The following is a 12,575-nucleotide window of genomic DNA, read 5'->3' on the forward strand; positions in this document are numbered from 1 at the left end:
AGGAGAACTCACAAAATAACTTTTGATTTACCCAGATCTATGACCTGAGACAAAGTCAGTGAGACAAGCATGCCCATGAAGAAAGAGGAATAATTTTTCAACTAATCTACTGAGCAAGGTTAAACTATTATTAAGTATTCTTGGCATGGAGAGAAGCAGAAAGTTTTACTTAAAAGAACAATGGCATTCTAAATCTATTTCACTCTTATTTAAAAAATTAATATTTTATGTTTGCAGGATTCAACACAAAGGCGGTGTTTGATTTACTTCTTAAGAGATATTGACTGTCCTTAGACAGTTGTTCAGAGCAAGAGATGACTTAACTTAGTGTAGTTCCTGGACACACTCGAACAGATTTCAGGCCATCTCCTATTATCACTAACTAATAGAGGTCAAGCTATTCCCACCTTCACGTCACCAAATCTTCAGCAACGTGTGTCTTGCCATCAGTCACAGTCAGATGTAGACAGAGGAAGATGAACATCATCTGTTCTCCCTGTCATGTTCATCCATCATTACCTTGGGGAATTCCATAGAGCCTAAGGAGGAGCTGTAAGTGGTACAGAAAATGAACCTAGGATGAGAATTCAGGAGATATGTATGCTTGTCCCAACCATGTTATAAAAATTACAGAACTTTAGAATGTAAGTGTTAAAGGGACCTCATAGATCACCTCACCCAGTGCCCTGATTTTAAAGATGAGATTCAGAGTAGGGAAGCGACTTGGCCAATGCCATATACAACCCATTAGTTATCTATTGGGAAACAAATGAACCGAAGTGAGAGGTGTTCTCACATACAGGTCCTCAGCCTTACTACAGAGTAGTGTGACAGTGTGGTGGGCAACTAATAACCTCTTATGATCCACTCGATTTCTAGCAAATTAAAGGGGGGATACTGTGAGCCCCTCCCCACCCCGCCATCTGCCCTCAGGTTTACTGTGAGAGTAAAACAAAATGAAGGCATTTCTGCACTTTCCTCTGTTTTGCTTTTGGTCACACTTTCTGTCACTCTGTCTTTTGTCTTTCTGTTTTATTAACTTCATGTCATAAATTACTCTTGTCACGGTCATTTGTTTAGAAGGTTGTAAGAGGTATTCAGGCTTCCCAGGTGGTGCTAGTGGATAAGAACCCACCAGCCAATGCAGGACATGTAAGAGACACAGGTTCGATCCCTAGGTCGGCAAGATCCCTGCAGGAGAGCATGGCAATCCACTCCAGGATTCTTGCCTGGAGAATCCCATGGACAGAGGAGCCTGGGGGGCTACAGTCCATGGGGTCACAAAGAGTCAGACATGACTGAAGCAGCTCAGCACACATGCACACAAGAGGTTTTCAGTCTAAATGTAGATGCCACCTAGTTCCCTCAAATTAAAATGTTCACAAACACAGACATAATTGGAGATCTGTTTACTCACTGTTTGCTCAAGTTTTCCTGAGTTTTTCCTACTCAGTCACTTGTAGCAGAAGTGTGTGTGTGTGTGTGTGTGTGTGTGTGTGTGTGCGTATTTGGGGTGGACAGTGTAGAGGCTGTCTGAGACAGGGGACATTGCATGAAGTACCCACAAAGAGGCAACAGCAGTTTGGAAAACCACCTAAGAAGGAGAGAGTGGTGGGAATTGGAAAACAGACTTCCAATTTTATAATTTGAGCACAGAATAGCTCTGACTAAATCAGTCTTACAGAGATTAAAACAAAATACTATGTGTATCTGAAAGCTTCTCTGGTCACTAAGCAGTAAGGAGTCTGCCTGTGATGCAAAAGATGCAGGAGACCTGGGGTCAATCCCTGGGTGGGCAAGATCCCCTGGGGGAGGGCATGGCAACCCACTCCAGTTTTCTTGCCTGGAGAATCCCATGGACAGAGGAGCTTGGAGGGCTACAGTCTGTAGGGTCACAAAGAGTTGGCCACGACTGAAGGGACTGAGCATCCACCCATCTGAATGTTTCAGGCTACCTCTTCTACCCAAACCCAATTCCATGCCACATCTTCATATATGATCCAGAAACATCTCCTCAGCATCCTTCTTGTGTTATAATGGAATATGGTGCTTCTTGAAACCAAGGCTGATACAAGCCTTGAAGAATGCTAGATACCCATGTCACTTGTCACTAGCAGAACCGAGCTCCCATTTAGCCCCTTCTACCTGCCCCAGTTACCATGGGGCCGCAGCACAGCTCTGCACGTTTCAAACTGGGGATCCTACTCTTGTTTAATTAGGGCCAGAAGGCCACGGAATGAATACTCATGGATGTTAATTTTAGTTGCAAATTTAGGGGAAATAATAAGTTACCTAACAGTTTAAAATATATCCATATAAAGTGGACATATCCTAGAGCAGAATGCAAAAGCTGCATGCTTTGGGGGGAAAAACAGTGACTCCAAGAAATTTCTCTTGAGCTTCTGTTTTAGGTGATCTCATAGGCTCTGGGGCTGTGCCTTTGTTGTCTGTGCTGTAAAGGAGAAATGTCCCTAATCATTTCCCCTGTCACGTACCGGGCACTGGAAGAGCGTTATCCTGTGGGAGGAGTTGTGACCCTGGGGGAGATAGAGATGGTTTTCCTGGGGTGAAGTCAGATACCATAGAGGAACACGACCGACAGTCAGCCAGCAACCGCAGCTAGAGCTGTGAGCCTCAGTCCCAAATGGGGATCTCGGTGGTTCCCGCGGGACCCACCACATCCGGTGTCATGGCTGCCTCCTTTCTCACCACAGACTCCCCGAGAGGATTACAGGACTCACTGTGGGTCTGATATGCAAATACACATAAGCTGTTTCCAGTGAGAACCATCTAAGGTCTTCAAGGGCTGCCAGTGTGGATTAAATTCGGAAGCAAGTAAACACAGGGAAAGTCTTTTTCACACACCACCGAGTAAGATCATTTTCCAAAATTACCATTCTCTTCAACTCCCTTCCTTTTCCCCTCAAACGAATTATTTCCATTTCAGAGTACCAGCATTTGCACTTAATGACTGAGATATTTGGGTGAGAAAAGCCTGTCCTCTCTTTATGTATGTACTCACCTGGGTAATATAAGAGGCATAAAATTGATCCTGCTAGTTAGAATTCATTATAATCCCCTTTAGGGTGAAAAATGTCTCAACCAAACAATCCTATTTCCTGTTTTTAAAAAAGGCTATTTCATCAGTTTTCTTCCAGAAGAGAGAAAGGAGGAAAAAGTACTTGAAAATGTCTAAAATATTTTATTTATGTAAAAGTCTAATATTTTAAAGTTAAAAGGATTTGAGGCTCTGTCTTTATTTTTTTAATTTGGAAAGTTCAAAAGCGTAATATTTAAAAAATCATCAAAGGACACTCAGGTGTGTGCTCAGGTGTAACTAACCCACCTGATGCTAAACGCAGGTGTGAGGGCTGTCTTTGTACAAGTGTTGCCACTTTTACTCAATCTCATCGCAACCCTGAGATTACTCTTTTTTCTTTTTCCTACCCACTTAGGAGAGTAGGGCAGAGTAAGGAGGGGTGAACTTGGAGATACGTGACAAAACAAACCCAAATATTAAAATACTAAGCAAGATAAAAAGAGGGTCTGAGATTTAAAAAATGGGAATATACCAAACGAAGAGGCAGGGAAAATTAACTTATATGCACTTGCCATCAGGAGAAAGGAAGGGGATGTGAGAAAGAAAAAGAATGAATGTTATAATAAGAACTTAAAAAAAGGAAAATCATCATCTCGTTTATTTGGTGTTACTCAGGGTTTCAGGCAGATGCAGAAAGCAATCATTTTCCAAGAGACAACAGGAGAAACAAATTTTGGAGAAAACACACATGAAAATAAAAACAATTATTGAAAGTAACCTATTACATGGATTTTGACTTATATCTAATCTCCTACTTTTCGCTCTTAAAATTTTAAAATCATCCTTAGGAACTAAAAAAATATTAGCTTTTATTTAACAACCTCAGTTCTTTGTTTCCAATTCCCAGAGAGAAATCATTAATACTACAGCTGGGATCTCCTTATTTATTGTCCCTTAAGGCCCAAGCAGGGATGAACATTTTAAGACACTCCCTCAGTCAGCAACTTCTGTGAGACAAATGAGACAAAGAAACAAAAACAGAACAACGAACTTAGGGTCTGTGTGAGTTTGTAGTGTGTCCACTTAGGTAACCTTGAACTGTATTTCCCAGAGCTCCCTTGGTTGCGTCCTTCTAGGTCGATGGGGGCCACAAGAGATGTTTTGCTGCAGAGGGGAAGGGAGAGATGAAGACTCCGCGTTTGTATGCTGGGAAGGTAGCCATGGAGTGTGTGTTGCAGTAACAGCACACCCACGCCATAGCCTATCTCCTGGGTTACCTTGTTTCCTGGCTGGGGCTTCTCCAGCCAAGTGCAGATCAGCTCTTCCCGTAGGGACACCCCAAGCATCTAAGTTGAAGCCTTCCAGGAATAAGCAACTGATGCAAGTTCCAGTCAGTCCTCAGCACTCACTCTCACAGGTTCCAGTGTGTCTTTGCTTCCCTGGCTTTGTCCTTGCCGTCTTTTCCCAGGTGCCTGCTCTTGAACAGTAGTTAGTATCAAGGCTGCAAAGAATGAAGAGCTTTATTTGGGGCCCTAGAAATTGAAATTTGGGAGACACAGGTTTAGGTGAAACTGAGAGAGTGTTCTGGGGAAGAGAAAAATTTGCAGGCTTATAAAGGCAAAAGCCACAAGGTTGTTAAAGTTGTCTTGCAAGGATTATGGTTGGCTCTATCACAAAAGGGAAATATTTTCCCTTAAGGAATAGGTAATCCTGAGTTATTTAGGGTAAGGATTTAATAAGGACCTTGAAATTGTGGAATTTTGTGCATATGTTCTGGATTGCCTTAGTTAAGACAGTAAATGGTTGGGAGTTGAGACTATATCCAGTCTAAGACGGGCAGAAGCCCCACTTCCTTAGTGGCCTCCTGGCTCCATTTGAGAGGGGGCTTTTAGCTATACTGACTCCATTTTCATTTTCCTTGCACACTGCTCAGTGAATATCAGTGCTAAATATGCATACAACAGCCTCTCACAGAGTGTCACTGGCTTTCACAACTGTTCAAGGTAAAATTCCTGAAATTTCATTTCATTTTCCATTTTACTTTTCAACTACAACAGTTTTTAAATGTCTAACTTACTCTTTACTGAGAAAGACTTTTGGAGTGGAAGTGGTTCTAGAGGTAAATTGGTGACAAGAAAGTCTGAGGAAGAGGTACATGGGTAAACGCCACTAAGTGGACGAAGAATGTATGTAAGCTTGTTTCCAATGTGAATGCTCACAAAAGAGCAAGGAGGATCTTGATAATCAAGTTGGCAAGACGGCTTATCCTGCAGACATCAACCCGCCTGTTTGCCTGGTTACCCCATTCTTCCCATCAGTTCAGTTCAGTTGCTCAGTCAAGTCCAACTCTTTGAGACCCCATGGACTGCAGCACACCAGGCTTCCCTGTCCATCACCAACTCCCAGAGCTTACTCAGGCTCATGTCCATCAAGTCGGTGATGCCATCCAACCATCTCATCCTTTCTTCCCATAAAAGAAACAGCTCATCTCATCTTCTCATCTCAACCATCTCATCTCATGCTTCCCATAGGCTCATGAGAAAAGTGGCTGTGATAGTAGCAATGGTCATGCCTTAGGAAAGAGATTTTCCCACTTACCAAGGTCAGGGGCTGAATTCACTGCTAAGATTCCAATCTTCCAATAATAAACATCAACACTGAGCCCCAGTGAGAGTAGCATTTTCTGAGTAGATAAACCAGCCACGTGGCATAAACTTGATTATATGGGGTTACTGCCATCATAGAAGGAGTGGCACTTTGCTGTCCTTGAAAGAGATGCTCTGGATATGGATTGCCCTTCTCTGCTCATCATGCTTCTGCCACCAATATTCCTGAACTTATGGAATGTCTTACTGGCATGGTATTTTCACACCATAGATTCTATTTGTGGCATTCATGTAAAGGTCAATGAACTATAGCAATGTGCCCAAGGTCAATGAACTATAGCAATGTGCCCATGATCATGAAATTCGCTGGTCTTACTGTATTCCCTGTAAATCTGAAGCCTATGGAAAACAAAACAACCTAATACAATCAGTATGGCTAATGGTATAGACTCTTTCAGTTCAGTTCAGTTCAGTTGCTCAGTCGTGTCCAACTCTTTGCAACCCCATGAATTGCAGCACACCTTGGGAGGAAAGTTATGACCAACCTAGATAGCATATTCAAAAGCAGAGACATTACTTTGCCAACAAAGGTCCATCTAGTCAAGGCTATGGTTTTTCCTGTGGTCATGTATGGATGTGAGAGTTGGACTGTGAAGAAAGCTGAGCACCAAAAAATTGATGCTTTTGAACTGTGGTGTTGGAGAAGACTCTTGAGAGTCCCTTGGACTGCAAGGAGATCCAACCAGTCCATCCTAAAGGAGATCAGTGCTGGGTGTTCTTTGGAAGGACTGATGTTGAAGCTGAAACTCTAATACTTTGGCCACCTCATGCGATGAGTTGACTCATTCGAAAAGACCCTGATGCTGGGAGAGATTGAGGGCAGGAGGAGAAGGGGATTACAGAGGATGAGATGGCTGGATGGCATCACCGAATCAATGGACATGAGTTTGGGTAAACTCCAGGAGTTGGTGACGGACAGGGAGGCCTGACTCTTTAGGAGTAAATATTTGAGTTCACCAGGCAAGGAACCAGAGCCAACTATGGTGCTTACTTACAGCAGTGGGAATAAAAAATGGATAATAGAAGAAGGTAATAAAAAATACTGGCTGCGACTATGTGACCAATTTCAGAAACATGAGAAGTTTGTGTAAATTTTGGTTGAGGCTTGATTTTTCTCAGATAGGCTTGCTCAAGCATCTCTGATCAGCTGGCATTTTGGCTGGGACTTGAAGCTCTGCTCCATGCAGTTGTTCATCGTCCAACAAGTTGAGTTCACTGTGTTCTCACAGAAAAAGCAGGATTCTAAGTTGAGCAGGAGAGAGACTTGAAGAGTGTAGGACTGCATTCTGATTTGAACCTCCCCAGATCCAGAGAAGGTAGGGGCGACCTAGTTTCAAGACAAAAGGTATAGATACAAGGACGCACTTCATTGTGGCTTTTAGTGAAGTTAGTCCACCATGGAAGCTTTATAGTTAATGGAGGGCACCAGGATGTGGTAAATTGTGTTGTTCTTGCAGAAAGTCTGAAAAATTTGTTAAAGCCTAAGCTCCTTAGGCCATACTTCACCTCATTGGAACTTGTTTCTTATTTCTTACTCTGTAACAGAATTCAAACAAATTTTTCCAATGTCACCTTTGCATCTCCAGTTTTAACACCTCATGGTATCTGATGTTTGATGGCATTTTCCTAATTACCCCTGGTAGTAAAAACAGGAACCCTAGGAATATTTGGGGGTATCCCATAAACTATATCAGCCTCCTCAGTTCAGTTCAGTTCAGTTGCTCAGTCGTGTCCTACTCTTTGAGACCCCATGAATAGCAGCACGCCAGGCCTCCCTGTCCATCACCAACTCCCGGAGTTCACTCAGGCTCACATCCATCGAGTTGATGATGCCATCTAGCCATCTCATCGTCTGTCATACACTTCTCCTCCTGCCCCCAGTCCCTCCCAGCATCAGGGTCTTTTCCAATGAGTCAACTCTTCACATGAGGTGGCCAAAGTACTGGAGTTTCAGCTTTACCATCATTCCTTCCAAAGAAATCTCAGGGCTGATCTCCTTCAGAATGGACTGGTTGGATCTCCTTGCAGTCCAAGGGACTCTCAAGAGTCTTCTCCAACACCACATTCAAAAGCATCAATTCTTTGGCGTTCAGCCTTCTTCACAGTCCAACTCTCACATCCATACATGACCACAGGAAAAACCATAGCCTTGACTAGACGGATCTTAGTCGGCAAAGTAATGTCTCTGCTTTTGAGTATGCTATCTGGGTTGGTCATAACTTTTCTTCTAAGGAGTAAGCATCTTTTAATTTCATGGCTGCAATCACCATCTGCAATGATTTTGGAGCCCCCACCCCCAGAAATAAAGTCTGACACTGTTTCCACTGTTTCCCCATCTATTTCCCATGAAGTGATGGGACCGGATGCCATGATCTTCATTTTCTGAATGTTGAGCTTTAAGCCAACTTTTTCACTCTCCTCTTTCACTTTCATCAAGAGGCTTTTGAGTTTCTCTTCACTTTCTGCCATAAGGGTGGTGTCATCTGCGTATCTGAGGTGATTGATATTTCTCCTGGCAATCTTGATTCCAGCTTGTGCTTCTTCCAGCCCAGCGTTTCTCATGATGTACTCTGCATAGAAGTTAAATAAGCAGGGTGACAATATACAGCCTTGACGTACTCTCAGGGTTACCTCTAATAAACATATTACCTAGATAAATTTTCTATAGATTCTATGCAACTGTGGTCTTAAAGACAAATCCTCTAATCATTTCCCCATTTACCTAATTTGAAAAGTAAGAACTTGCCAACTTTGAACCTTTCTGACCTGCAAAAATGGTGATGTCAGATAGCTGAATGCAGAACTTACTGAAAATTTTGATTTCCCCCCTTTAGCACAGTGTCCTGAAGTTGTCTCCTGGTGTTTAACACACCCTGAGACCTCCCATCTTCATATACACCTTGCAGATACAGAGCTCCTCATCCCTGGCCTGCTCAGTGGGCCAGCTCAGACATTTAGGAGGCTGAAACATTTCCATTTTCAGAATGGAAAGGCAACAAGAGGGAGTTGGTAAGCAAAGAAGGCAATGAAGTCTCATTCTTCCTCCTGTGAAAATGTCAGTGTCCCCTGGGGGTAGCCATTCATTTTATTCTTTAATTGTGTTTGAGCTATAGTAGAATAACAGTCTAATACTTAAGGCAGTTTAAGATGTAAATCTTCCTACTGAGTCATTTCCATGTGTGAGCACCTTGTAAAAATCTTTATTATTTTTAAATTGCATTTGTAATTATAATTTGCCTAGCACTTGGGAAGTGAAATAGATGAATGAAGATATGTGTGGAGGTAAATTCCAGGAATAGGGTGGGAATAATAGGAACAGGGAGTGTGTATTTTGTCTTTTTGCCTCCCTCCCCCCATATTTCCTCCCACCCACCCTCACTCCCAGTAACTTTCTCTATGCTCTTCAGTAAAGAGAGACTGAGATCAAGTATGTTATATTTCTGGTGATGCATACAAGCCAGGAGTATATATTTATAGTGTATCATTGTAGAAATACATATTGGATCAGGGAGGAAACTTAACAGTGTGTAGGTTGACCACAAAAGTCTCTTGATACTTGATTTCTCTCAGGGTGCTCCCCCACAGTGTGAATAGTCACATTAGTTCAATAGTCCATTCTATTTGAGGCATTTCTGATAATGAATAGTTTTCCCAAATGAACTAAAATCTGCCTCCCTGACATTTTCATTCATTGGTCCTATTTTTCCCCATTACAAGGCTATTCAGAAAAAAATTTTAATTTCCATTGCATAGCACAGAGTTAGGAATTGTGATTTGGTGTGAGTGTAAATTGGAAAAGACTATATGCAAATATGTGCTATTATTATTGTTTCACATGAAAAAAACAAGTAATTGAAATCAACTATCAAGTCAATGAATGGAATAATTTATTTAAAAATGACCTAAGCTTCTCCCTATAATTCCTAATTTAGAGAAATATTACCCAAATACTAGTCATTCATACTTAATTGAAAGTAGTATTTTTAAAAGCAATTTCTAGAAGTGTAAGTTGAATTTTACTTTTTCAAAGAGAAATTGAGGAATGAATATAGGTTTTACAAATAGATCCATAATGTTCAATTAAATGTTAATCTAAATTATGTTTATTTTATGTAATTTATCTTATAAAATATGATTTATATACAACTATTTATAAATATATTCCTTAGTAAAATCAAGCATTTATGTAACTAAACAATTTTTTAAACACTTTATTCCTTGTTATAAGTGGCATATCAAATATGCCATTCATATCTTCCTGTCAGCCTGTAGTTTTGTTCTAGGTAATATGCTAATCAAGAAAAGATTCAAATGATGTAAGAACTGATATTATATGATTCTTCTTATTCTATATTATATTCTTCTGGAAGTTCATCTGAATATCAGCTAGTTTATTTTTTATGTTTGACCCCATTTGTTCTTATTTATCCTTATAATCACACTATACAATGTTATTAGACCCAGTTTACATGTCTTGAGAAACCTGTATGCAGGTCAGGAAGCAACAGTTAGAAGTGGACATGGAACAACAGACTGGTTCCAAATAGGAAAAGGAGTATGTCAAGGCTGTATATTGTCACCCTGCTTATTTAACTTCTATGCAGAGTACATCATGAGAAACGCTGGGCTGGAAGAAGTACAAGCTGGAATCAAGATTGCAGGGAGAAATATCAATCATTTCAGATATGCAGATGACACCATCCTTATGGCAGAAAGTGAAGAGGAACTAAAAAGCCTCTTGATGAAAGTGAAAGAGGAGAGTGAAAAAGTTGGCTTAAAGCTCAACATTCAGAAAACGAAGGTCATGGCATCTGGTCCATCACTTCATGGGAAATGATGGGGAAAGAGTGGAAACAGTGTCAGACTTTATTTTGGGGGGCTCCAAAGTCACTGCAGATGGTGACTGCAGCCATGAAATTAAAAGACGCTTACTCCTTGGAAGAAAAGTTATGACCAACCTAGATAGTATATTCAGAAGCAGAGACATTATTTTGCCAACTAAGGTCCGTCTAGTCAAGGCTATGGTTTTTCCTGTGGTCATGTATGGATGTGAGAGTTGGACTGTGAAGAAAGCTGAGCGCCAAAGAATTGATGCTTTTGAACTGTGGTGTTGGAGAAGACTCTTGAGAGTCCCTTGGACTGCAAGGAAATCCAACCAGTCCATTCCAAAGGAGATCAGCTCTGGGTGTTCTTGGAAGGAATGATGCTCTAGTACTTTGGCCACCTCATGCGAAGAGTTGACTCATTGGAAAAGACTCTGATGCTGGGAGGAATTGAGGGCAGGAGGAGAAGGGGATGACCGAGGATGAGATGGCTAGATGGCATCATTGACTCGATGGACATGAGTCTGAGTGAACTCCGAGAGTTGGTGATGGATGGGGAGGCCTGGCGTGCTGCAATTCATGGGGTCGCTAAGAGTTGGCGACAACTGAGCGACTGAACTGAACTGAACTGAACTGAACTGAAGCAAACTGACTCACAAAATTCACAGACTGTATGTTTATATGTTTTGTTCATAGGAGAGTTCCTCAGGCCTCACTTCATTCTAAGGCCTTTTACTCTTATGTTACAGGCAACGTGACATAACGGAAGTAATAGGGACAGAATGAAGGGACAAAATAGGTGATTAAATAGTTAATCCCACTAGGGCATTGTAAGTAGAAAATATGGGAGACCCCTATGAATTAATGATTCCTCGAGAAAGCAGGCTTTCTTAGCAACAAAACCATGCACTAGAAGCAGAAGACATGCCCAAGGACCAGAAAACAAGGGTGGCAGGAGATCTACATCCTGCCCAGTGAGCTCAGCAAGTCAATGATCCCGAGGACATGCTCTCTGCACATAAAAAGCAGTAATTTGTGTACCTAGCTCGACCACACAAGGACAAGAAAACTCCCCTGCTCAACCTGGAGGAGGAGCTAATGATTAAAACATGACATCTACTCAGGAAAGACAAAGAAGGGCCTCTCCTCCTCCCCACTTTTCCTTTGATTATATAAAATATAAAACTGTAGCCCAGTAAGTTCCCAGGGCATGCCATTTCTCACCCGCCTGCTTGGAAACCTCACAAGTATCCTATTGTAATAAATCACTTCTTATCTATGATTTTGCTCTTGCCGAATTCTTCTCTGCACTGAGAAGTAAGGACTATGGTACCGGAGCTCTTCAGAGACCCCCTAAAATGACACCTGTAAGTTTCAGAAGGATCAATAAGGTTCAGGAGTCGAGAGTCAAGGTTGAGATTCAGCTCTGCCGGGATTACTCCTACAGTTTTGGTCACGTCCCTTGCCCTCTCTGGGTCTCAGTTTTCCCACAAAGGGTGTGTTCTGTGTTAAGACGAGGGAATATGTTCTGTAAATATATTCATCTTCCTGGGCCATACAGTCTATATTACAAACAGTCAGCTCTGGCATAGACAATATGTAACCAAACTTGTGCATCTGTGCTCTCGTCAGACTTTCTTTATAAAACAGGTATTTGGCTAGATTTGCTCCATGGGCCGTGCTTTGCTAGATAACCCCATACTCCAGGACCTGCCTGCACCTGCTCAACTCAGAAAATTGATGATTTAAAATTGGGTGGGATATGGTAAATTTTCAGCAAGATATGAACAAATGATACTGGCTTGAAATACGTTTGCTTTTGAACAGGAACATGTCACTAAGTCATGTCCGACTCTTTGTGACCCCACAGACTGTAGCCTGCCAGGCTTCTCTGTCCATGAGATTTCCCAGGCAAGAATCCTGGAGTGGATTGCCATGTCCTTCTCCAGGACAGGAGCATACATTAACCTAACTCAAACAGACACACTTCTACAGAGGACGATTTCAGGTCTCAGGGTCAGGCAACAGGCAGCTAGCTAGCAGGGA

This window comes from Budorcas taxicolor, chromosome 22 (genome assembly GCF_023091745.1).
Source record: "Budorcas taxicolor isolate Tak-1 chromosome 22, Takin1.1, whole genome shotgun sequence".
In the NCBI taxonomy this organism is placed as follows: Eukaryota; Metazoa; Chordata; class Mammalia; order Artiodactyla; family Bovidae; genus Budorcas; species Budorcas taxicolor.